The sequence below is a fragment of the Pan troglodytes genome, chromosome 2 (genome assembly GCF_028858775.2).
Source record: "Pan troglodytes isolate AG18354 chromosome 2, NHGRI_mPanTro3-v2.0_pri, whole genome shotgun sequence".
Taxonomy (NCBI): domain Eukaryota; kingdom Metazoa; phylum Chordata; class Mammalia; order Primates; family Hominidae; genus Pan; species Pan troglodytes.
This window is the reverse complement of record NC_086015.1, coordinates 29,835,660-29,857,811: the sequence shown is the minus strand read 5'-3', so window position 1 is coordinate 29,857,811 and position 22,152 is coordinate 29,835,660. Positions and strand designations below refer to the sequence as shown.

General features: G+C 39.0%; 1 long non-coding RNA gene across 5 annotated transcripts; it reads left to right on the top strand.

Annotated features, from left to right (window-relative positions):
• The first annotated feature begins 1,668 nt into the window (after nucleotides 1-1,668).
• LOC107970590 (uncharacterized) lies at nucleotides 1,669-19,266 on the top strand. 5 transcript variants are annotated; one of them, XR_010155523.1, is made up of 6 exons: nucleotides 1,669-1,776; nucleotides 2,966-3,097; nucleotides 3,516-3,611; nucleotides 5,277-5,397; nucleotides 11,977-12,071; nucleotides 14,964-15,230. It is a non-coding gene; the product is annotated as an uncharacterized LOC107970590 (long non-coding RNA). The 5 variants fall into 5 exon arrangements; XR_010155524.1 differs by having other exon boundaries at nucleotides 1,694-1,776; nucleotides 3,519-3,611; XR_010155527.1 differs by lacking the exons at nucleotides 2,966-3,097; nucleotides 11,977-12,071 and adding an exon at nucleotides 19,133-19,266 and having other exon boundaries at nucleotides 1,681-1,776; nucleotides 3,519-3,611; nucleotides 14,964-15,131.
• The last annotated feature ends 2,886 nt before the right edge of the window (nucleotides 19,267-22,152 follow it).

Below are 22,152 nucleotides of genomic sequence, written 5' to 3'. Positions count from 1 at the left end.
CGATACAGGTTAGGGATTCTTATCATTTAATCCAATTATGTTCCATTTGTATCAGTTATTTTCAGTCCATTAAAACACTTATTCAAACTCTTGGGTTTTCCCCTATCTTCCTTTTTAAAAGTATTTCCTTCAATATGTTAAATGAATAGAAGAGGCTTTTGCTGAATCCCTGCAAAAACATACTAAATGACTGAGACTAGAGCAAATATACCTCCTGAATTAAAGTACAGAAATAGCCTTCAGAGAGAATAATAGCCTAATAATATAGGAGATGTTAAAGACTGAAAACACTAAGTCTTAGGGCTCTTATACGAAAGGCATGTGGCAGGGAATCTTTGTTTTTCACCGTGAAGGGGAAAAATTCAGATTTTAGGCATAAATATACCTCCATCCTGATGGGAAGGAGACACCAATGGGAGCAAGTTAATAAAATTAAAACCTAAAAAGGACTGGGTAGAAGTGGGGTCAAGATAGGAAAGCCAAACATTCAGGTTTCCTCTGCATTCGCATCAATTATCTGTACGTCAAGTGGTAAAGGCAGCAGCTACGGAAGCTAAGCTAACAGTTATTGCCGGGCGCGGTGGCTCATGCCTGTAATCCCAGCACTTTGGGAGGCCGAGGCGGGCACATCATGAGGTCAGGAGATCGAGACCATCCTGTGAATGGTGAAACTCCGTCTCTACTAAAAATACAAAAAAATTAGCCAGGCGTGGTGGCGGGCACCCGTAGTCCCAGCTACTCAGGAGGCTGAGGTGGGAGAATGACGTGAACCCGGGAGCAGAGTTTGCAGTGAGCCGAGATTGCACCACTGCACTCCAGCCTGGGAGACAGAGCGAGACCCCTCTCAAAAAAAAAAAAAACAAAAACAAAAACAAACAAACAAAAAAAAACAGTTATTAGAGGTAGTTCAAAGGCCTGGAGGCCAAACTTTGAAAGCAGAGGTGATGAAAGTCTTGGGTACCAGGGATCAAGAGCAAGTCAAGCATCTGAAACACAAAAAGGTCAATGCAGAGGTAAAGAGGACAACAGGATTTCAGTGGCCAAAGTACACATGAATACAGAATTGTGAATGTCATATGGAGCAAAACACTGGCACCAAGAATAAGAATGCAAGAATGTCTGATTTGTGAAAGAATCATGATATGTTATGAAAATTGATACTTTCTGATTTCTTCTATACATCTTACTAATTATAAATTATTCTGAGTTGACCAGTAAATGCAGAAAGTATTTAAACCATCCAGAGCCCAGGAGTGTTCTGGATACAGGTGAGCTCTGTTGGCATCTGGAACAGAAGAACTGGATGTGGCAGATTGCACCTTCCAAAGATGATCACCATAGTATCTCCTATCTAATATGCTGTTCTGCAATATGACTTTGACATTTCCTCATCAAGAAGTGGAGTCTTATTACCTTACTCTGGGCTTGGCTTTACTGGCTTGTTGAACCAGCAGAATATGACAGAAGTGACACTCCAACCTCTGAGAAGATTGTAAAAACACCTTGCAATTTCTACCTGAGCCTCTTAAAAGGATCACTCTTGGGATGCTGTCTCTGAGGACTGTGGCCATATGAAAGGTCTCAGCCACATGAAAAGGTTATTGGTTGGTGTTCAGGCATGTAGCCCCAGCAGAACTCCTAGGAAATAGTCATCATCAACTGCCAGCCATGCCACATTCCAACTCAACTGAACCTTTAAACGAATGTAGCCCTAGCCTCTATTTGACTTCAACTACAAGAGAGATGCCAAGCTGAGACCAGTTAAGCCACAGAACTGTGAGATATAAAAATAAATTGTTATTTTAAGCCATGTGTTTCAAGGTGGCTTGCTATGTAGCAATAGATAATCAGTACCTAGGGTTACAGGGATGATTTTTTAAATTATCTCTATCTATGGCTGGTAATACTGGGGCCATGACACTTACAGTTATCAACTCCAGCAGACTCAGAAATTCACTCAGCTCCCCTACTCCACCCTTTTTGGTTCTCCAATAAAATGTTTGGTGATGGATGGCTCTGAAAGTTAAATGAGACTTGGTATTACCTGGGAAGTTTTGATTTGCAGCAACTCCACAATGCCTATTATTGCACATAACTGAGATGTGATTAGAGCCTGGAACAATTGAAAACGCAGAAAAGTCTGTATTATAAGACCAGGGTGGAGAGCAAGTACTGAAGATAACTGAGTGATCACTAAAATACATCAGAGAATCCACACTCTAGTGATAAGTGGCATTTGAAGGGAGAAATTTTCCAGAAAGATAAATGAGACCTCTCTCAATTAATACCAGTACTTGTGTTGCTTTTTATATTGTTGCATTTCCTCCTGAAATATTACAGGCACCAGGCTATTTCACTTACCTCCAAACCTTCAATTGTTTAGTCTCTGTTAATGCAAGGTCATAATGCAGAACGTAGATCCTCAGTTTACAGTCAATCCTCAATTATTCAAGGCTTACGGAGTTACAGCACAGTCCAGTAGATCTCTGCTTAAATATTGGTTTCATTGACATTTGGACACATCTGGAAATTCAGTCTGCTTAATTTTTATTTTGCTGACATCACAACTCAGTTATTTGAACTCTAAATACCTAATCACCTCTAGTGCAAGTTTGAGCTAGATGGACGGCAGGAGAAAAGTAAACATTTATAGATTGTCTTTTGCATTTTACATACATTATCTAATTTAGTCCCCACAGCAATTCGATGAGATATTACTATCCTTATTTCATAGAAAATGAAACTCAGGCTCAGAAAGTTCAACTTAAGTTTGCTTCCTTCCCCATTTTGTTGCTTAACAATATAATTAAGAGAATAGACTCTAGAATCAAACAGACTGGAATTATCTTTTTATCATGTTTTTATTAAAATGAGTTTTTAAATGTATAGTTTATCTGTTTTTATATCTGGCAGTTTCTCTATGATTTAGCTTTCAGAAAAGTCATATTTTTCTCAAATGACCTAGCTTTTACCTTCGTTAACTCACACTTGCACCCAACTGAAGTGAAACCAGCAACCATTTAACAGCAAACAGTAGCAGCAGCATGCACCAAAAGAGAATGGAAAGTGAAAAGAACACAACAGATCATTTTAAAAGGTACATGCCCTAGAATTTTTTGACAATGTTTGAGCGTGGTTCTCAAAACTACAATTCTGTAAGTCAGTGAATGCTGAGTTTTATTTGGAAAGCATGGTCCCACCTTGTATAAAGAGAAAAAGCAGCCCTAGAATAACAGTACCAATTGTAAAGGGCTATTTCATGGCATCAATTAAAGCATGCATGCCATCGGTATAGTCTTTTGCCAAACATGGACCTTCAGTGTGGATACACGAATCTCTGCCAACTTAGCTTCATATTTTACATGAAATATGGATACAACACAGGATAGAAATATAAATGGTCTGCAGTGTGACTTGAAATTTCTGCCTATTAAAAAACTGTGTGTTGGTGACTTATCCATTAACTAAGGGACTTTAACTCCAGGCAGGTTGTTCTAATTCTCTTTTCTTTTCAGTAGTGTGTCAATTGCCTGGTTCTCCACTGACAGCTAAAATTAAACAAAAAAGTGAATTCCGTTCTACAGTGTGAACATCTTATGGGAACACTAGAGGTAAATTTTTTAAAAGTCTGCAATCTCTAATATAATGAAAGCACAAAAGTATTTACAGGCATCATGTAAGATGCAACAATAGAATGTGGACTGCTCTAAATCAGAGAGCACATAGACCATGCTGAAGATTAAGTAATGACTGCACACAAATTAACTTCAGCAGTAATCTTTGAGGAATACATTTCACTGCAGTAATATTAATCTAAAATTAATACATTTCACTGCCTGCATAGGCAGGCAGGAGGGAAAGCAACAAATAAAAGCAAAGATCAAAAGAGAATCTCTGGCAAATAGATATTCTGCAATTTCTAAAATGCAAGAGAAAATGAAGGAGTCCAATATTAGGCCTAACCCCTTTTAATCTACATGAAAATGTGAAGAAATTAAAACTGTCTGTAACTGATAACTAACCAGCCAGAATTGTATGTCAATCCACAGAGACAAGTTAAAAACAGGTAAAAACAGCAGATTATTTTATATTGGCAATCAAATATATATGAAAGAAGGAGTAAAATGTTTTAAAAGTTGGCAAAAACTACTTAGAAAATAAGATTCCCTGAAGAAAAACTATCAAGGACACATCTAAATACATGTTAGAATGAGCCAATATGGGACAACTTCCCATTATCAACTATTAAGACAAAGGTTCTAGACATGGCTTAAAAGCGTTAGCTTTATCTGATGCTCTGACAGTGCAGAGTGATATTGGACCCAAATGTAGGATCTAGAGGACGACAGCTTGAATGTTAGTATCTTGGCTGAATCAGGCTCAGGGTGGAGAGAGTGATGTTAGAACCAGGACTCTTGCAGAGAGCCAGAAACTAGGTCCAAGCAGCCAATTCATGAAACTAGAGAAACTAGAAAGATTCTGTCCCCATGGAGGCAAAGTGTCAAGGAAACTTGCCTTCAGGATGGGAAAATAGAAAGTTGTCTTAAAGCAATTTAGAAACCCATGTTTGCCCTACATGTGGATGTAGAATCAAAGTTACACTTCCTTCATGGGGCAGAAATTTTAAGCCAAGAAACTAGCATAAGAAAACTCATCTGGAACTGATGAAACATCTATGGAACTGATGAAACATCTACAGCACTGACAGAAGTAAATAATACCACTTTCAAGGGGTGCTTTCAGATCACTGGTGACTCAGACACTGGCAACACAATAGAAACAACAGGGAAAAGATGAACTCACAATAGAAAATTGCAAATTACACAGGGAAATGCATCACCATGAGGAGGAGACGGCATACCAAATAAAGGGAAAACTTCACAACCTAAAGATTAGGCATGATACAACTATTTGAGTTTATAAACTAAATGTGTTTAAAGTTATGAAAGAAATTAAAAATAGAAATAATAATGAACATCCTAGATATTTCTTGATTTCTGAATTATGTCCTCAGACATTCCTTTGGTAATTTTGGAATAAAGTTTATTTTTGTTTATCTAAAAATTGGGGTAGGAAGGTAGTATACACTACAAAGGACACAAGGGAACGTTTGTGGGTAATGGAACTATTCTGTAACTTGATTGATGTGGCATTACAAAACTGTATACGTGTGTCAAAACTCAATGAACCATACACCTAAAAGAGTGAATTTTACTGTGTAAAGTATACCTCAGTGCCTTATACCAAAAAATAAAATAAAATCTCTCCTCTTTCAGGATATCCATAGACAGCAGGAAAAAAACAGCAAAATAGATATTTTGACTCACAGAAAATGAATGTTTGCAAAGATTCACCAAGAAATAAAGTCAACCAAAAAAGCAAAGTCATGAAAAAGAAGTGAGTTCAATTTATATTAAGAATTCATTTATTAAAAGCAGTTATTACCCAAACACCAGGCCCCAAAGGCAGACACTGGGGAGGCAGCCTCACATGGGAAGGAGCTTCCCTGGTGAGATTCAGTGTCAACTCACAGCCACATCCTTTTCTATTAAAAATTCATGACAGCAAAGTTCGCTTTCGTTTATAACACTGAAAAAAATAAAGCTTTAGTCAATAGATGTTGCTGAAAAGTGAAATTACATTTGTTGAATTAGAAAATAAGAAAGATAATTTGAATCCAGATTTTACCAGTAATTATTAATATGATCCTATGCCAGATGTCTCACTTCTCTATTTCTTAGATTCCTCATTTGTGAAAACATAAGGAATTAGCCAAATGATCTTGTGGGTCCATTCCTGCCCTCATGTTCTAACAGTGTGATTAATTTGGGCTTAGACAAAGAACCACTAAGACTTTAAGGTCGAAATATGAATTGGAGAAAAATTAGAGACCTGTAAACTCTGCCATGATTGAAGCTTTATAAGACAGTAGAGTAGGAAAATAATGTTTTCCTCAAAAAATCTTTATTTGGAGAGTTTTATTGTAGAAGTTAATTTCTACACTGAAGTCGGAACATTAGAACTTGAAATTTCTCTTTCTGATTCTCTAGACCTATATTATAGTTTCTACGGCACCAACTGGTATGCTGCAGTTTTTATTCTGGCACTAACTACGTGGAATTAGCAAAGACCCCACAAGTTAAGGGCTCAGTCTTCCACAAGACTACTCTCACTTGAGACTCCAGCTGAACATCAGGGTTCCCCAGGCCACCTGCACTTTGACTGACTACAGATTTGGGGGTTCTCACAAATGCCTCAGGTTTGATAATTTTCTAGACCAAGTCACAGATCTTAGGAAAGTGCTCTACTTATGATTAAAGTTTTATTATTATAAAGGATACAGATCAGGACCAGCCAAATGAAGAGACACATAGGGCAAGGCCTGGGAGGATCCCCAACACAGAGCATGCATGTTCTCTTCCCATAGACAGAACAGGTCAACCTCCCATCACATTGATGTGTTCATTTGTCAGGAACCTCTCCTGAGCCTTGGTGTCCAGAGTTTTAATTGGGGTTTCATTATGTAGGCATGATTGATTAAATTATTGGCCATGTGATTCAACTCAATCTCCAGTCTTTCTCCCCTCCCCAGAGGTCAGATTGCCTCAAAGGAGTCACCTTTTAATCATGTTATTGGTCTTTCTGGTATCCAGCCCCCATCTAAAGTGATTGGAGAACTGAGCTTGAGTCATCTAATTAGCATAAACTCAGGTGTGAACCAAAGGACTCAACAACTCTATCACTTCGGAAATTCCAAGAGCTTTAGAAGATATGTGCCAGGAACCTGAGACAGAGACCAAATTCTTTATTATACAGCATAGCTCATCTCAGCTTCTCTATGTACAGTCTTTTAAAATATTCTTTCGATGCTAGTGGATCACAACTGCCCTAGGTACAGAGCCCCAGTTTGATATGACCTTTCCGCTTTAACACCCAACTCCAACTAACAAACATCCCTATTGTATCATATTAAATCCCTCGGAGAAAGAATCCAAATGTATCCAGTTTGAGTCAAGAGTCCATTAGTTTAAAAAGCTATGATCAGAGCAGCAAAGTTATAGGATGCTTCAAAATAGGACTAACAATTCTCAAAGAACTGAACCTGGACTTGGCAAGCATCAGACAATGTAAATCTAAGTATAGTTCCTATGGTTATGAAAAGCACAAGTGTGCAAAATGGGCTTAGAAAACATGAACAGGATGCCATACAAGGAGAACCAAATATAAGCAATCTCCAAGATTTTGCCTTCCTTCCTATGCCCTTTTTTAAAAGCAGTTATAAAAATAGTTTGGTTCAACTATATACCAATAGAATGTCAAAAGATTAATTTTAGACATTAATCAAAAGATTAATATTAAGATTAATGTTCTTGGGAGTCAAATCCAAATTGGACATGTTCTATCTTGTGTACAAATGGTTCTGTTTTGTTTTATAGAATCATTGTAAATGGAAAGAGTGGTTTGTGGCAAATGGGAGAAAGAGAAATTCCATTTAGGAGTATTTTCTAGAAGTAAAATATGGAGAGCTAATAGGAGACAGATAAAGACTTACCAAATATTACATATTTGAGCTAAAAGAAAAAAGGTAAAGTTCGCTTCAACTGTATGTGAGGGAAGCTAATTAAGGCTACATTAAGAAAAATGAGAATGTGTCACAATGATGAAGATATAGCTCATGAACTCCAAACGCAGAAATGTAATCTGGCCTCCAAAAGAGACAAGAATCAAGGCCTCAGAAGCCTCCAGAAGGCTGAGCCCCTTATTTTAGCATGTTTCATCTCCTAGCATTCCCATCCTGCTGTTTCTCAGGCTACATAAATATGCACGATGGCCACTTCCCAACCCTAGGTTTACTTTGCCTCCATTTGAAAGGCCAAACTAAAGAAAGTTAAAAATCCTTAGTTCCAGTTCTTTCACTCCAGAAGATACCATCTGATCAACCTATTCTGGTCCAATCGGCAATGGCCAGAAGGGAAGGAATCACACAGTGCAAATATGGCTGCTGGGGGGTCCCTCCCTGTAGGGCAAAAAGGTAGTTTAAAAATCATTTGTGAGTTGAGAAGATACCCCAGAAAGAGTCTCTAATACTCTCTGCTTACTTAGTTTCAGAAAAATAATAATTTCCCTGGACAAAAGACAATATCTGAGCAGCATCTCTCCAGGATACTGATGGGTTCTGTATTTAACGCTTTTATAAATTACATGAAGAGTGAATGCTCGAAAAGCCTCACATTTGCAGATAGACAAAGATCTTTGGAGTATGAATAAGCCAAGGTGACAGGAATAAAATGCCAACTTACTTACTTCAATGAGTGTAAGAGAAAGGTAATACATTAGTTCTGAAAAATCAAAGAAATATAATCTTGGATGCACTGAAAAGAATTTCAAATAGAAACCTGAGATATTATTATTATCTAAAAGATTAGTGAGAAACTTTCATCTACTGAATAACTTCTAAGACTAAAGTATTAGTCACTCATTTACTAATGCAACAGAAATACAGAGAGAAGGCAAGGCAAGAGGGAAGGCAGAGAGGAGGAAGGAAAGAAAGAAAAGAGAAAGGAAGGAGAAAAATGCATGCTAATACATCATGATTACCTGATGAGGCAAGTATTATCAATCCCCTTTCTCAGAGAAAGAAATTGTGACTGCAAATTTCCATAAGTTACCCAAGATCACCAACTAGTAAGTAGAATAACTAAAATTCCAGCTCAGGTGTGTTTATCTGACTCCAAAGTATATGTTCTCTCCAACACATGATTATCCTACATTTTTTAGACTTGGCATGAAATTCTTGGCAAAAACATTAAGGACTATTAAAAAAAATCAGTGCCTCATAGTTTTTCATTAAGCTATTTTAACACTATGTCAAAGTGTGGAGATGAGACATAACCCCTTTGGATCCAGGTTATGAACCATGAAAGGTCAGTGCAGTGTCTCTACTCACCTACTTTCACAAGCCAAAAATGCTGCCCTATTTACTGGCTCGGGCCCGGAATTTCCAAGAGAAAACTCTGGCCTCAGGTAGAATGAAAATATTCAAACTCAACGGCAAAGAAGAAATAAGAAAAAATGGATGCATCATGTTAAAGAAAAAATAGGCCTGGCACGGTGGCTCACTCCTCTAATCCCAACACTTTGGGAGGCTGAGGCAGGCAGATCACTTGAGGTCAGGAAGTCGAGACCAGCCCGACTGATGTGGTGAAACCTCGTCTCTACTAAAAATACAAAAAAATTAGCCAGGCATGGTGGCACATGCCTGTAGTCCCAACTACTCAGGAGGCCGAAGCAGGAGAATCTCTTGAACCTGGGAGGCAGAGATTGCAGTGAGCCGAGATTGGGCCATTGCACTCCAGCCTGGGTGACAGAGTGAAACTCTTGTCTCAAAAAAAAAAAATAATATATATATATATATGCTACATATAGGCAAATAAAGCAAAAATAAAGTTAAACTGGAAGCTGTATTTGTAATATATATGACAGTAACTATTTTTTAAAATAAATTGTATTAATATATTTAAGATATATAACATGACGCTATGGGATACACAGGAAAAAAACAGGTAACTATGTGTGATGATGAATATGTTAATGAAGCAAATTAATGAAACAAATTAACATATTCATCATCGCACATAGTTACCTATTTTTGTTTGTTTGCTTTTATGGCAAGGGCAGCTAAAATCTATTCTTTTAGCATAAATTCCAAATACAGTACAATTTTATTAACTACAGTCATGTTGCATATTAGATCTCTAGATGTGCTCATCCTATATATCTGCTACTTTGTATCCTCTGACTTACATCTCCCCATTTCTTCCCCATCCGAAGTAATCACTCTTTTGTTCTCTGTCTCTATATATTTGAATTTTTATTTTTTAGATCCACAGATGAATGAGATCATGTGATATTTATCCCTCAGTCTGGCTTATTCCATTTAGCATAATGTCCTTCAGGTTCATCACATTGTGGCAAATGGCAAGATCTCATTCTTTTTAGAGCTGAATAATATTCCATCGTATATACATACCATCGTTTCTTTATCCATTTGTCTGCTGACATACACTTAGGTTTTTTTATGTTTTAGCTATTGCCAATAATGTTGCAATCAACATGGTAGGGCAGATATCTTTATGAGGTGGTGATTTCATTTTGTTTGGGAACATGCCTACAAAAGGGACTGCTAAGTCATATAGTAGTTCTGTTTTTCATTTCTCTAGAAACCTCCATACTGTTTTTCATAATGCCTATTGGGAATCTGCATTCCCACCAACAGTGTACAAGAATTACTATTCTTAATAGCTAAAAAAAAAACAAACAAACAATAAGAAAAGATTAAACACAACAGAAAAGGGGCAAAGAACTGAAAGAAAAATGCATTTGCCAAATAAACTTATGAAAACTCTGCCCATCCTTACTAATAACTTCATTATTTGTCTATCTAACTGCAAGTTTCTCTTTCTCTCTCACTCTCTTTTTAATGACAATACCCAGGATTATGGAAGGTGTTAGAAAATGTACTTTCTTAAATATTGCGAGTGTGCAAAATGTTAACACATTTTCTATAACATCGTTACTCAACATGTATCAAAGAATAAAAACATCCATGTACTCTTTGACCCAACATTTGCACTTCTAAGAATGTATTCTAAGAAAAAGTTAGAGCTTAAAAGCCATAAACATTCATATTTTTATATGAAAGTATTTATAAAAGCTAAAACAAGTGTATTCTTGAGGTCTGAAAAAATAAACTAAAACAAGATAATGTACAAAAATAGAAACTGCTAAAGAAAGTTGATCCATTTATATTTTTAAATTATTTGCAACCACTAAAAAGTATGTACTAAGAGAATATTAGTGTTCTAAATAATTGTGTTTGACACTCACCAGATGTATACCAAAATATTAACAGTGATTCCTTCTGGGTAGTACTATTATAGAGGATTTTTACTTTGTATGTGTGTGTTGTTCTGTTTTTCAGTTTCTATAACAAATTAAGTTGCATTATTTTTATAATCAGAAAACAATTATTTGTTAATTAAAATGCAAATTATTCAATAAGAGAGGCATATTTCTATTTATTTTATCTGTGTAAAGGTTTTAATCCTGTCAGAGAAGGTCAGAAATGTGACAACACATTTTGAGTAGCTGGAAGTAAACTGTCTTCAAAAATTTGCAGAGCCTTATTAAAGTATTCCTTCCCAAAGCAAAACACAACAGTGCATTTCTAATAAGAGCAATTAGCTTTTGATGATAAATTCTACCCAAATAATACAAGATTCAGAATCTTCAAAAGCAATAATACAAACAGTAACAACAACATAAAACAATAAAAATGATAAAACACAAAATCAAAACAAAGTCATCTCATTAAAAACAAAGGATTACTGTTGAAAATATATAGGCTATCATGAAAAAAATTTTATTGTCTTTAATAATATTTTTATTTGAAAATGCCAATGCCAAAATGACTTTATTTTCCCCTCTTACTGGTGCTTTTATGATCATGTTTGGATATCTCTAAGAGTGCTCACGTAGTTGTCTGCTAAGAAGAGTGTGATTGCTACAGGGACCAAGGGAAAACTTCCCCTTTGCCCCCTACAGGTTCACTGAAAATCAACTAGCAAAAGGCAGACTAACAGAAGAGAAGCCAAACAAAATTTATTAATGCACACACATGTGCATGGGAGTCATAAAAAATGTAAAATCTCAAAGAAAAGGCCAGCTGGTTGATGCTTTCATGCCATGAGGTTAGGGGGCTGGAGCATGCCAAGACTGGTAATGGGAAGGAGAGAGAAACAAAAGCATGGGGCAAAGGCAATCTTATTATATAGTTAAAATCTCCCAACTAGCAACTCTCAGAAAGAATAAATGGTATCCTGTGGCTGAGTTAATCTTTTCTAGATCCGGGTAAGGGAGAGGGCCGTAGAGAAAGCCTGGATTTATTATTTTACTAATGTGGTTTTTTCTCTACAGATGCAAATCTCCACAAAAGGCAGCTTTTCAGGGCTATTCCTGTCTGCACGCCCTCTGAATAACCATCTCAAAACATGTTCAAGAAGTATATTTTGGTACAAAACATTTTTGGTTTTCTTTAGTCCCCCCATTTGAAACTTTGTGTTTAGAAAGTTTCACATATTAAAATGGGGTTGGTAGCTATGAAGAGGTTTGGGTCAGAGGTTGTGAGATAAGAGACTGGCAAAGGGGAAGGGGAAAAAGCATACATTAGACCAAGCAGCTGATACCTTCTTGAATCAGTCTCTTATAAGTCGGTTCAGTTAAATAGTTGTGCCCCATTCCAGGAGGTGGCATTGCAGATGGGATCTCAAAGCCAAGTCTCTACATATGATACAGGCAAACAGATGTTTGTAAGTAAAATGCTTGTAAGTAAGATGTCTGTTAGTAAGAGGTATGTCTATGGAAACAAAGGAAAAACTAAGGTTAATGTCTAGAGTAGTCTATAAACTAGTTTTTCTCAAGTCTCTAAAACACCTTCAGTTGGATTGGGCAGGCATGGCAATCGGACAGATTTTTGTAGATTGTAGTTCAAATCATATGTTCTAGTGAACCTTCTGAGTAGTCCATACATCAACAGGCATGAAGGCCAAATATAGATAGATAGATAGATAGATAGATAGATAGATAGACAGACAGACAGACAGACAGACATGTCCGGGCGCAGTGGCTCATGCCTGTAATCCCAGCACTTTGGGAGGCTGAGGCATGCGGATAGCTCGAGGCTGGGAGTTTGAGACCAGCCTGACCAACGTGGAGAAACCCTGTCTCTACTAAAAATACAAAATTAGCCAGGCGTGATGGCGCATGCCTGTAATCCCAGCTAATCCGGGAGGCTGAGGCAGGAGAATCACTTGAACCTGGGAGGCGGAGGTTGTGGTGAGCTGAGATGGCACTATTGCACTCCAGACTGAGCAACAAGGGCAAAACTCCATCTCAAAAAAAAAAAAAAAGAAAAGAAAAAAGAAAAAGATAGATAGCTGTAGTGATTTCTTCTGAAGTTTTTATCAAGTTGTCTAGTTTCCATTTGCAGGGCTTTAAGGAAAGCACAGTTTTAATTTCTAGTGATTCTAGCTTAGAAGAGAGAAAGAAAAATTGGAAATGTTAGTCTACAGAGTCACAGTCATATATTTGAGGAAACTAGAAATTTAGGATTTCGTTTATATTGCAGGTAAATAATAAAATCTCAAAAAAAAAAAGATCCAGAACCTAATAACAGATGAACTATAGGTATCGTTCTGAAACATAGTTTTCCTGTCTCCAGTACCCCATTTCTAACAAAGAGAAATCATAGTAAGACCAATTTATGTACAAAATAAGTTTAGTTTTATTACACTTGGCCTATTTGCATAAAGTATAGAAAGAACAGTGATTGCTATATAGGCTGTTTTTAAGCTGGCTTTGCTGGAATTTTTTACTAAGGAATTTTGGATTTAACTTTTAAAAATCTCTTGAGGCTTACAAGCAAAGCCAAATACTGTGTCTGTAACACCTTTATGAAATGAGTGAACTCAGTCTAGGCAACATAGCAAGACCTCGTCTCTACAGAAAAATTTTAAAATAGCAAGGTGTGGTGACACACACCTGCAGTCCCAGCTACTCAGAAAGTTGAGGTGGGAGGACCACTTGAGCAAACAAGCCAAGGCTTCAGTGAGTTGTGATTGTGCCACTGCATTCCAGCTTGAATAACAGAGCAAGACCCTGACTCAAAAAAAAAAAGAGAAAGAAGAGAGCTGGGTGAACTCCTCTTTAGCTGAAGACCCCCAAAATCTCTTGAGGTTCCTGGGGCTGCCAGAAACTGTTATTTAGTTTTATCAATATCATGTTGTCCTTTAGAATCTTTAAATAACCCATAAACTAGACAAAATTATTTCATTCTCAATAAACACAATCTTCGTGCCTCTGTAACTTTCCTCACCAAAAACATACCTTACTTTTCTCGTACACTTTGCATATGGAATTATTTCTTATTTCATTAGTTTTAATTATATATATTCTCATATATATATATATATATAATTAGGTAAATGCACAGAAAAGGAAAGATAGCCAGGAAAAGTACATTAAATAAAAGTAAGGTTTGTTATGTAAACTTGCCTTTCTCATTGTAAAAGTTTCTCAGGGTTTAGATACGGAGAGGAAGGTGCCCTTGCAAATGGAGGTTTTCTTTACAGATAGAAATTTATTTCACAAAGAGCTTTTAAAGAGCCAGTGAAATGCCATAAATATGTACTTTGGAGACGGATTTAGTTGAATAGGTGGCTTTTAAAATTAGTTTCAATTTCTTAACTGGGTCATTGATTTCAGGGCAACATCCATTAACGAATAGGGCCAAATCAACTCGTAACTCTCAGGACTCCATGAGAAAGAAAGGCGGCCCCAAAAGGGGTCACTGGTGTCAGGCCTCTGAGCCCAAGCCAAGCCATTGCATCCCCTGTGACTTGCACGTATAAGCCCAGATGGCCTGAAGTAACTGAAGAATCACAAAAGAAGTGAATATGCCCTGCCCCACCTTAACTGATGACATTCCACCACAAAAGAAGTGTAAATGGTGGGTCCTTGCCTTAAGTGATGACACTACCTTGTGAAAGTCCTTTTCCTAGCTCATCCTGGCTCAAAAAGCACTCCCACTGAGCACCTTGCGACCCCCACTCCTGCCCACCAGAGAACAAACCCCCTTTGTAATTTTCCTTTACCTACCCAAATCCTATAAAACGGCCCCACCCTTATTCTCCCTTCGCTGACTCTCTTTTCGGACTCAGCCCACCTGCACGCAGGTGAAATAAACAGCCATGTTGCTCACACAAAGCCTGTTTGGTGGTCTCTTCACACAGACGCACATGAAAACTGGCACGTTGGCTTTGTTCCTCAAGGGGTCCCAGAGTCACTAGCATATCTTTTAGATCTGTTTATGTGGTAATTGAAACTCTCTTATTTTCTTTCTTCAGTTTTTCATCCAGTGACTACCAAATGGAGGAATTATCGTCTTGAAGGGGAACGTATCAATCACTTAAGGAAACTAGATGGGAGACTGAAGGTGGCAAAAGGAGAGGCATAGCAAATGGAAGAAGGTGTCCTAGAGTCACTCTTAAACTTTGAGAAGTTTGAGATATTAGGTTGGTGCAAGAGTAATTGCAGGTTTTACCATTACTTTTAAGAGCACAAGAACCAAACATATGAATATTTACACTAAAAAATAAACTAGAGTTGCTTCATCTAAGACTACTGTAAATGCTTTTCTCCCATTAATCTTAATTTGAAAAAGGAAAAAGAGATAGTGATTTTTACCAACCTCTCAACAGGATTCGTGAAAGACACCTGGGAATCTGACTGGGAAGATATTCTTACCCTACGGCTGGCGTGTCAGATCCTGGTTTCCCTTGATGTGACATCCAGAGGAGCAGAGTGGTTTTGGTTATCCTGCTCTACAACAAAACTGTGGAGCTTTTTGTATCCTGCAGTACAACAAAACTGCAGAAGCCAAGGGGAAACTTCCCCTTCGCCTTCTGAAGGCTCACTGAAAATCAGCTGACAAACAGCCCATTCTTAGGAGAAAAGCCAAACAAAATTTATTATTGCACACACATGTGCATGGAAGTAATACAAAATGTGAAAACTCAAAGAAAGGGCCAGGTGGTTAACGCCATTACACCATCTTGAGATTATAGAAAAAACATGGGCTTGGAGTGTGGCAAGACGGTTATAGGAGGGAGAAAGAAAGGCATGGGGCAAAGGTGGGCTTGTTGTGTACATGAAACCTCACAGACAGCAGCTCTCAGAAAAAAAGAGATGGTAGTTTGTGGTTGAGTACATCTTTTCTAGATCTGGATAAGGGGGAGGGCCTCAGAGAAAGTCTGGGTATTCGTTTCACTAACGTGGATTTTTCTCTACAGATGCAAATTTCTTCCACAAAAGGCAGCTTTTCAGGGCTATTCCTGTCCGTAGGCCCTCTGAATAACCCTCTTGAAATATGTCACTGAAGTATATTTTGGAGTGAAATATTTTTGTTTTCCTTTATTGGCAAAAGAGAAAATGTGTTAGTTGCAATAATTAAAGGAAACAAAAAATAGACTATGCTCATAATTAATTAAATTGTATTATATTTTTAATTTCCTATAAAGATAGTATAGATTGAGTTAGATTTAAATAAGTCTGGCACCTCTCTTCCTGATTTTCTTTCCGTCCAAAATATTTCTCCCACCTTACACCAAAATGTCCAGCACACACTATTTTGAGTCATTCCCTAGGGTCCTAAAGGCATTTACTTTATCAAGAGGCTATCATTATTTAAAGGCAAATACTCCCTGAGCCAAATTCAGCTCAGTAATTGATTAGTTGGAGTCATCTGAGAGTAAAAAAGTGACCAGAAATAACATACAGGTGAGGGGACTGTATACCAAGGACATTCTAAGAGGGCATATGAGAAACAAATGGCAAAGCTAAAGGGTCATAAAATCAAGCACTGCTTATCAGCTATGTACCCACGTGAAGATAATTAATAATAATAATAAAATTCAAAAAACATATGCTTTTAAAAATCAAGAAAACATCTACTTCAGCCCACACTATTAAAGAATAGAAAGCTAACCACTCATTTCCTGAGATGAGCAGCTTCCTCTACTAACCACAAGGTGGGGCTCTATTTGAGATTGCCATGCTTAGATTCCATACTCCGAGCCAAAACAGCAACTTGCATTAGAAATCCCATTTATAAACCATTTCCTTCCAGTCAAATCAGTTTTAAATAGTACTTGCTGCTGTTATACCACTTTGCCCAAGTAGAGACTTCTGTCCATTGAGAACTGTTCATTAACGATGTTGCATTTATATAGGCAAAGTCAATGCTGAGTTCCAACATCAATAGCCATCATTTTCTGTTATGGACTGAAACAAAGGGTTTACGTCCCCTCAAAATTCATACATTGAAGCCCTAACCCCCAATGTGGTGCTACTAGAAGGTGAAGTCCTTGGAAGAAAATTAGTTTTAGATGAGATCGCAAGAATGGAACCCCTATGATGGGATTAGTGCCCTTTTAAAAAGAGGTCCTCCCATCTCCACCATGTGAGGCTACAACTACAAGCAGACAGATCAGGATACAGGTGGCTGTCTGCAAGCTAGGCAGAGGCGCTTACCAAGAATGGAAACTGACAGCACCTTGCTGTGTATATATGTGTATATATATGTATATAGAGAGACTAGATATATATATTATATATAAATGATATATATATATATATTAAATATTTGGCTGTTTAAGCCACCCAGTCTATAGTTTTTTTTTTTGATACGGAGTCTCACTCTGTTGCCCAGGCTGGAGTTGAGTGGCATGATCTCAGCTCACTGCAAGCTCCACCTCCCAGGTTCATGCCATTCTCCTGCCTCAGCCTCCCGAGCAGCTAGGACTACAGGCGCCTGCCACCACGCTCCCATAATTTTTTGTATTTTTAGTAGAGACGGGGTTTCACCGTATTAGCCAGGATGCTCTCGATCTCCTGACCTCATGATCCGCCCACCTCGGCCTCCCAAAGTGCTGGGATTACAGGCGTGAGCCACCGCACCGGGCCAGTCTATGGTATTTTTATAGTACCCAGAGCTAAGACAGAAATTGGTACCTAGAAGTGGGGTGCTGCTGTAACAAATATCTAAAAACACAGAAGCAGTTTTGGAACTGAATAATGGATACACGCTAGAAGGGTTTTCAGATGCATACCAGAAAATTCGAGATCATTGTTAAGGTACTGCTCAATGGGATTCTAGTGAGAGCTCAGAAAGAAAAGAGGAGAGTGAAAGAAAAAACCCTCCATTTTCTCAGAGAATATGTAACTAATCATCAACATACTGTTGGTACACATATTGATGGTAAAGGTCATTCTGATAAGGTTTCGGACAGAAATGAGGAACACGTTATTGAACAATTTTTAAAAAGGCAACATTTGTTATAACGTGGCAGAGAATTATTCTGAATTGTGTTTTTATTTTAGAGTTTTGTGAAAGGTAGAACCTGCAAGTAATGAAATTGGATATTTAGCTGACAATTCTAAGCAAAGGGTTGAAAAACTGGTTTGGTTCCTCCTGACTGCTCAGAGTATAATGCAAAAAGTGAGAAATGACATCAAGACAGAATTGTTAAGCAAAAGGGAACCCGAACTTAAAGATTTGGAAAATGCCCAGCCTGTCTATATTGCAAAAAAAAGAAAAAGCATGTTCAGAAGAAAATACCAAGCATGTGTCTGACCAATCATTTGATAAGGAGATTAGTGTGGGTGTGAACCACAGACCTAATCAGTGATGTCAACAGAAGCCAGAAAATAGATGGGATTACATCAGCAGAAACACTGCCAGTTGAGACTAGAGGAAACATTCAAAAAGGACAGAATGAAGGAAGCTCGTGAATATGTGCTATTCCTCAAGAAAAGAAAGGAAACCTCTCTCCACCATGTGAGAATACAGCAAGAAGGGTGCTGTCTGCAAGTTAGGGAAAGGGCCTTCACCAAGAACCACATGTGCGGGCATCTTGATCTTGGACTTCTCAGCCTCCAGAACTGCGAGAAATAAATGTTTGTTGTTTAAGTCACCCAGTCTATACTATTTTGTTGTAACAGCCCAACTTGATTAAGACACTTTCCTTGAGCTAAGCTTTCTGCTCTCATTATGCCTCCTCCTTCTTTCTTCTTTCCTTTTGTTTTATGGATCTTGTCATTTTATTTTTGTGTCATGACAAGTGACATTGGTTATTGGATATGTGAAATATCATACTATAGCAGATATGGAGGTTTGCCACTCAGATCACTTCAAGAAAGGACTTCCCGCCCAGCAGTGGGGAGTGCAGTCACCAGGCAGCCTCCTGCTCTCAGCTTCTTCATAGTCTTAGCTGCAGAGAGCCACCTCACTCAAGTTCACATTCTTCCCAGAGCAGCCTGCATCAGGTGACTAAGCAGAGTGTCAGGGGATAGGAGATAGTAGGGATATGGAAACTCGGTCATTTCAACCCAATGTAAGACCAGTCTAACAGGCAATGCTTATTCTAAAGCTACCTACAGAGGCTTCATTGGGCTTGCACTGCATGTTAGCTTTTTCCTCTAGTTGATACTGCTTCTAACTCTTTTCCTTTTACAGATACTGATCTTTAACAAACATCTTGAACACCAGACTACATCTGAGGGTCTACTCTCTACTTCTGGAGAACACAGCCTGTAACAATGCAAAAATAAATTGCTCGGATCATCTGATAATGACGGGCTATTAAATAATTTGGAACACTGAGCTTCCACTTTTGTACAACTTCAGATTTTTTTTTCACTGACTCACCATTTATTCATGTATTAAATAAATATTTGAGTACCTCTTATGAGCTAGGCACTATGCTGGTTAGAAGATACATGAAAAATATCTGGAATGCAAACACAGTACTAGAGGTAGAACAGACATCTCATAACCATGAAAATGAAAGCTATACTTCTAAGGGATGGCAGAACAGAGCCAGAAAGAGCTTACATGAAGCCACAATTACTGCTCTAGATTGCCTATCTCTGGCCTTCTCATTGTATGAGAAAAATAGCCTCTTCTTGGGTTTTCTGTTAGCTCAATGGAACATAATCTCCAGCTGATGGAATCCCCCTACTTGGTACTTAGTATGCCTGATGCAAATACCATTCTTTGGCAGTTGTTTGTTAATTTATCGACTGTGATTGAATGAATTATTGGTAGTGCTTGCTTTTATTTTACTCCATATTCCCTGGTCAAATCCACAAAGTCAGCTAATAATAAAGCCCGGAGAATAATTTGGTCTCCGGTAGCTCACTACTTGGCTCAAAACCTGCTCATGCTACTCTTCCTTTTGCATTTCAAAAGCATGTTCGTATTATTCCCTTTAGGGCATTACCACATGAAAATGAACAACAATAAAAAGGATTTAACCGGTAAGATCATTTTGACACTTTTATCTTCTATATTTTATATTCAAATTAAAAGAAAATTTGACACATGGGATATGAGGCTGTATAAACATATAACATATTATTTAAATGCTTCAGTTTCAGAGGAGCTGAGAGATAAATGGCATGCCTATAATTATCCCTCCACCATCAATAAACTTCAAATTAGTATCTACTCTCAAAGGCAGAGAAAATTTAAAAGTGATTTTATGAAATTTCAGAAGTTACATATTCATAAATTTGTTATATTAACTTCTGAGACTCCCAGACACAGAAGTTGTCTTCAGATCCTATTTACTTGAAGGGAATTTTTCATCTGTTTGATAGAGATACAAGAAGACCATAAGGATAGGGCTGACCACCAAACACATCCAGGCTTTTTGAGTCTCAGAAAAGCTTTCCACCAAAATTAAAACCACCGATGATGTGACACTAGATTCAGCTTATCTCCCTATCCATTTTCTTCTTCCCAATTTTATTTCCTATTAATTTTTTTGATTTATATGTCTATTAAACAATCATTCATTTAACACCAATTATGTCCAAGTACAGTGCCAGGCACTAGACAGAAAAAAGGCATGGTCCTGGGCCTTAAAAAAGAATTCGCAGCCAGATAGATACAGCAGATACATAATAAAGCACTTAATAAAATGTAGTATGTCAAAAAGAAGTAAAAGAGGGCTGCTTGGGTGATCACAGGAGAGAGAAACTCAACTCAGCAAGGAGGAAGAGTTCAGGAAATATCTCTGAGAAAGCAGCCTTTGAATTATCTTAAACAACGAACAGAAGTTACCTCCGTGTCCGGAATTCGTGGGTTCTTGGTCTCACTGACTTAAAGAATGAAGCCGCGAACCTTCGCGGTGAGTGTTACAGTTCTTAAAGGCGGCGTGTCTGGAGTTTGTTCCTTCTGATGTTCGGATGTGTTCGGAGTTTCTTCCTTCTGGTGGGTTCGTGGTCTCGCTGGCTCAGGAGTGAAACTGCGGACCTTCGCGGTGAGTGTTACAGCTCTTAAGGCGGAGCGCCGCGTCTGGAGTTGTTTGTTCCTCCCGGTGGGTTCGTGGTCTCCCTGGCTTCAGGAGTGAAGCTGCAAACCTTCGAGGTGAGTATTAACAGCTCATAAACGCAGTGTAGACCCAAAAAGTGAGCAGCAGCAAGATTTACTGCAAGGAGTTAAAGAACAAACATCCCACAGCGCAGAAGAGGCCCAGGAGGTTGCCACTGCTGGCTCAGGCAGCCTGCGTTTATTCCCTTATCTGGCCCCACCCACATCCTGCTGATTGGTCCATTTTACAGAGAGCCAATTGGTCTGTTTTACAGAGCGCTGATTGGTCCGTTTTGACAGGGTGCTGATTGGTGCCTTTACAATCTCTGAGCTAGATACAAAAGTTCTCCACGTCCCCACTAGATTAGCTAGACACAGAGTGTCCACACAAAAGTTCTCCACGTCCCCACCAGAGTAGCTAGATACAGAGTGTCGATTGGTGCATTCACAAACCCTGAGCTAGACACAGGGTGCTGACTGGTGTGTTTACAAACCTTGAGCTAGTTACAGAGTACCGATTGGTGTATTTACAATCCCTTAGCTAGACATAAAGGTTCTCCAAGTCCCCACCAGACTCAGCAGCCCAGCTGGCTTCACCCAGTGGATCCCACACCAGGGCCGCAGGTGGAGCTGCCTGCTGTGCGCCTGCACTCCTCAGCCCTTGGGTGGTGGATGGGACTGGGCAGCATGGAGCAGGGGATGGCGATAGTCGGGTAGGCTTGGGCTGCGCAGGAGCCCACAGCAGGGAGGGTAGGCTCAGGCATGGCAGGCTGCAGATCCGGAGCCCTGCCCAGTGGGGAGGCAGCTAAGGCTCGGCAAGAAGTGGAGCACAGCAGCTGCTGGCCCAGGTGCTAAGCCCCTCACTGCCCGGGGCTTGTGGGCTGGGGTCCGCTCCGAGTGCCAGGCCCACCGAGCCCACGCCCACCTGGAACTCGCGCTGGCCCGCAAGCGCCGTGTGCAGCCCCGGTTCCCACCTGCACTTCTCCCTCCACACCTCCCTGCAAGCTGAGGGAGCCGGCTCTGGCCTTGGCCAGCCCAGAAAGGGGCTCCCACAGGGCAGTGGCGGGCTGAAGGGCTCCTCAAGTGCCGCCAAAGTAGGAGCCCAGGCAGAGGAGACGCCGAGAGCGAGCGACAGCTGCCAGCACGCTGTCATCTCTCAC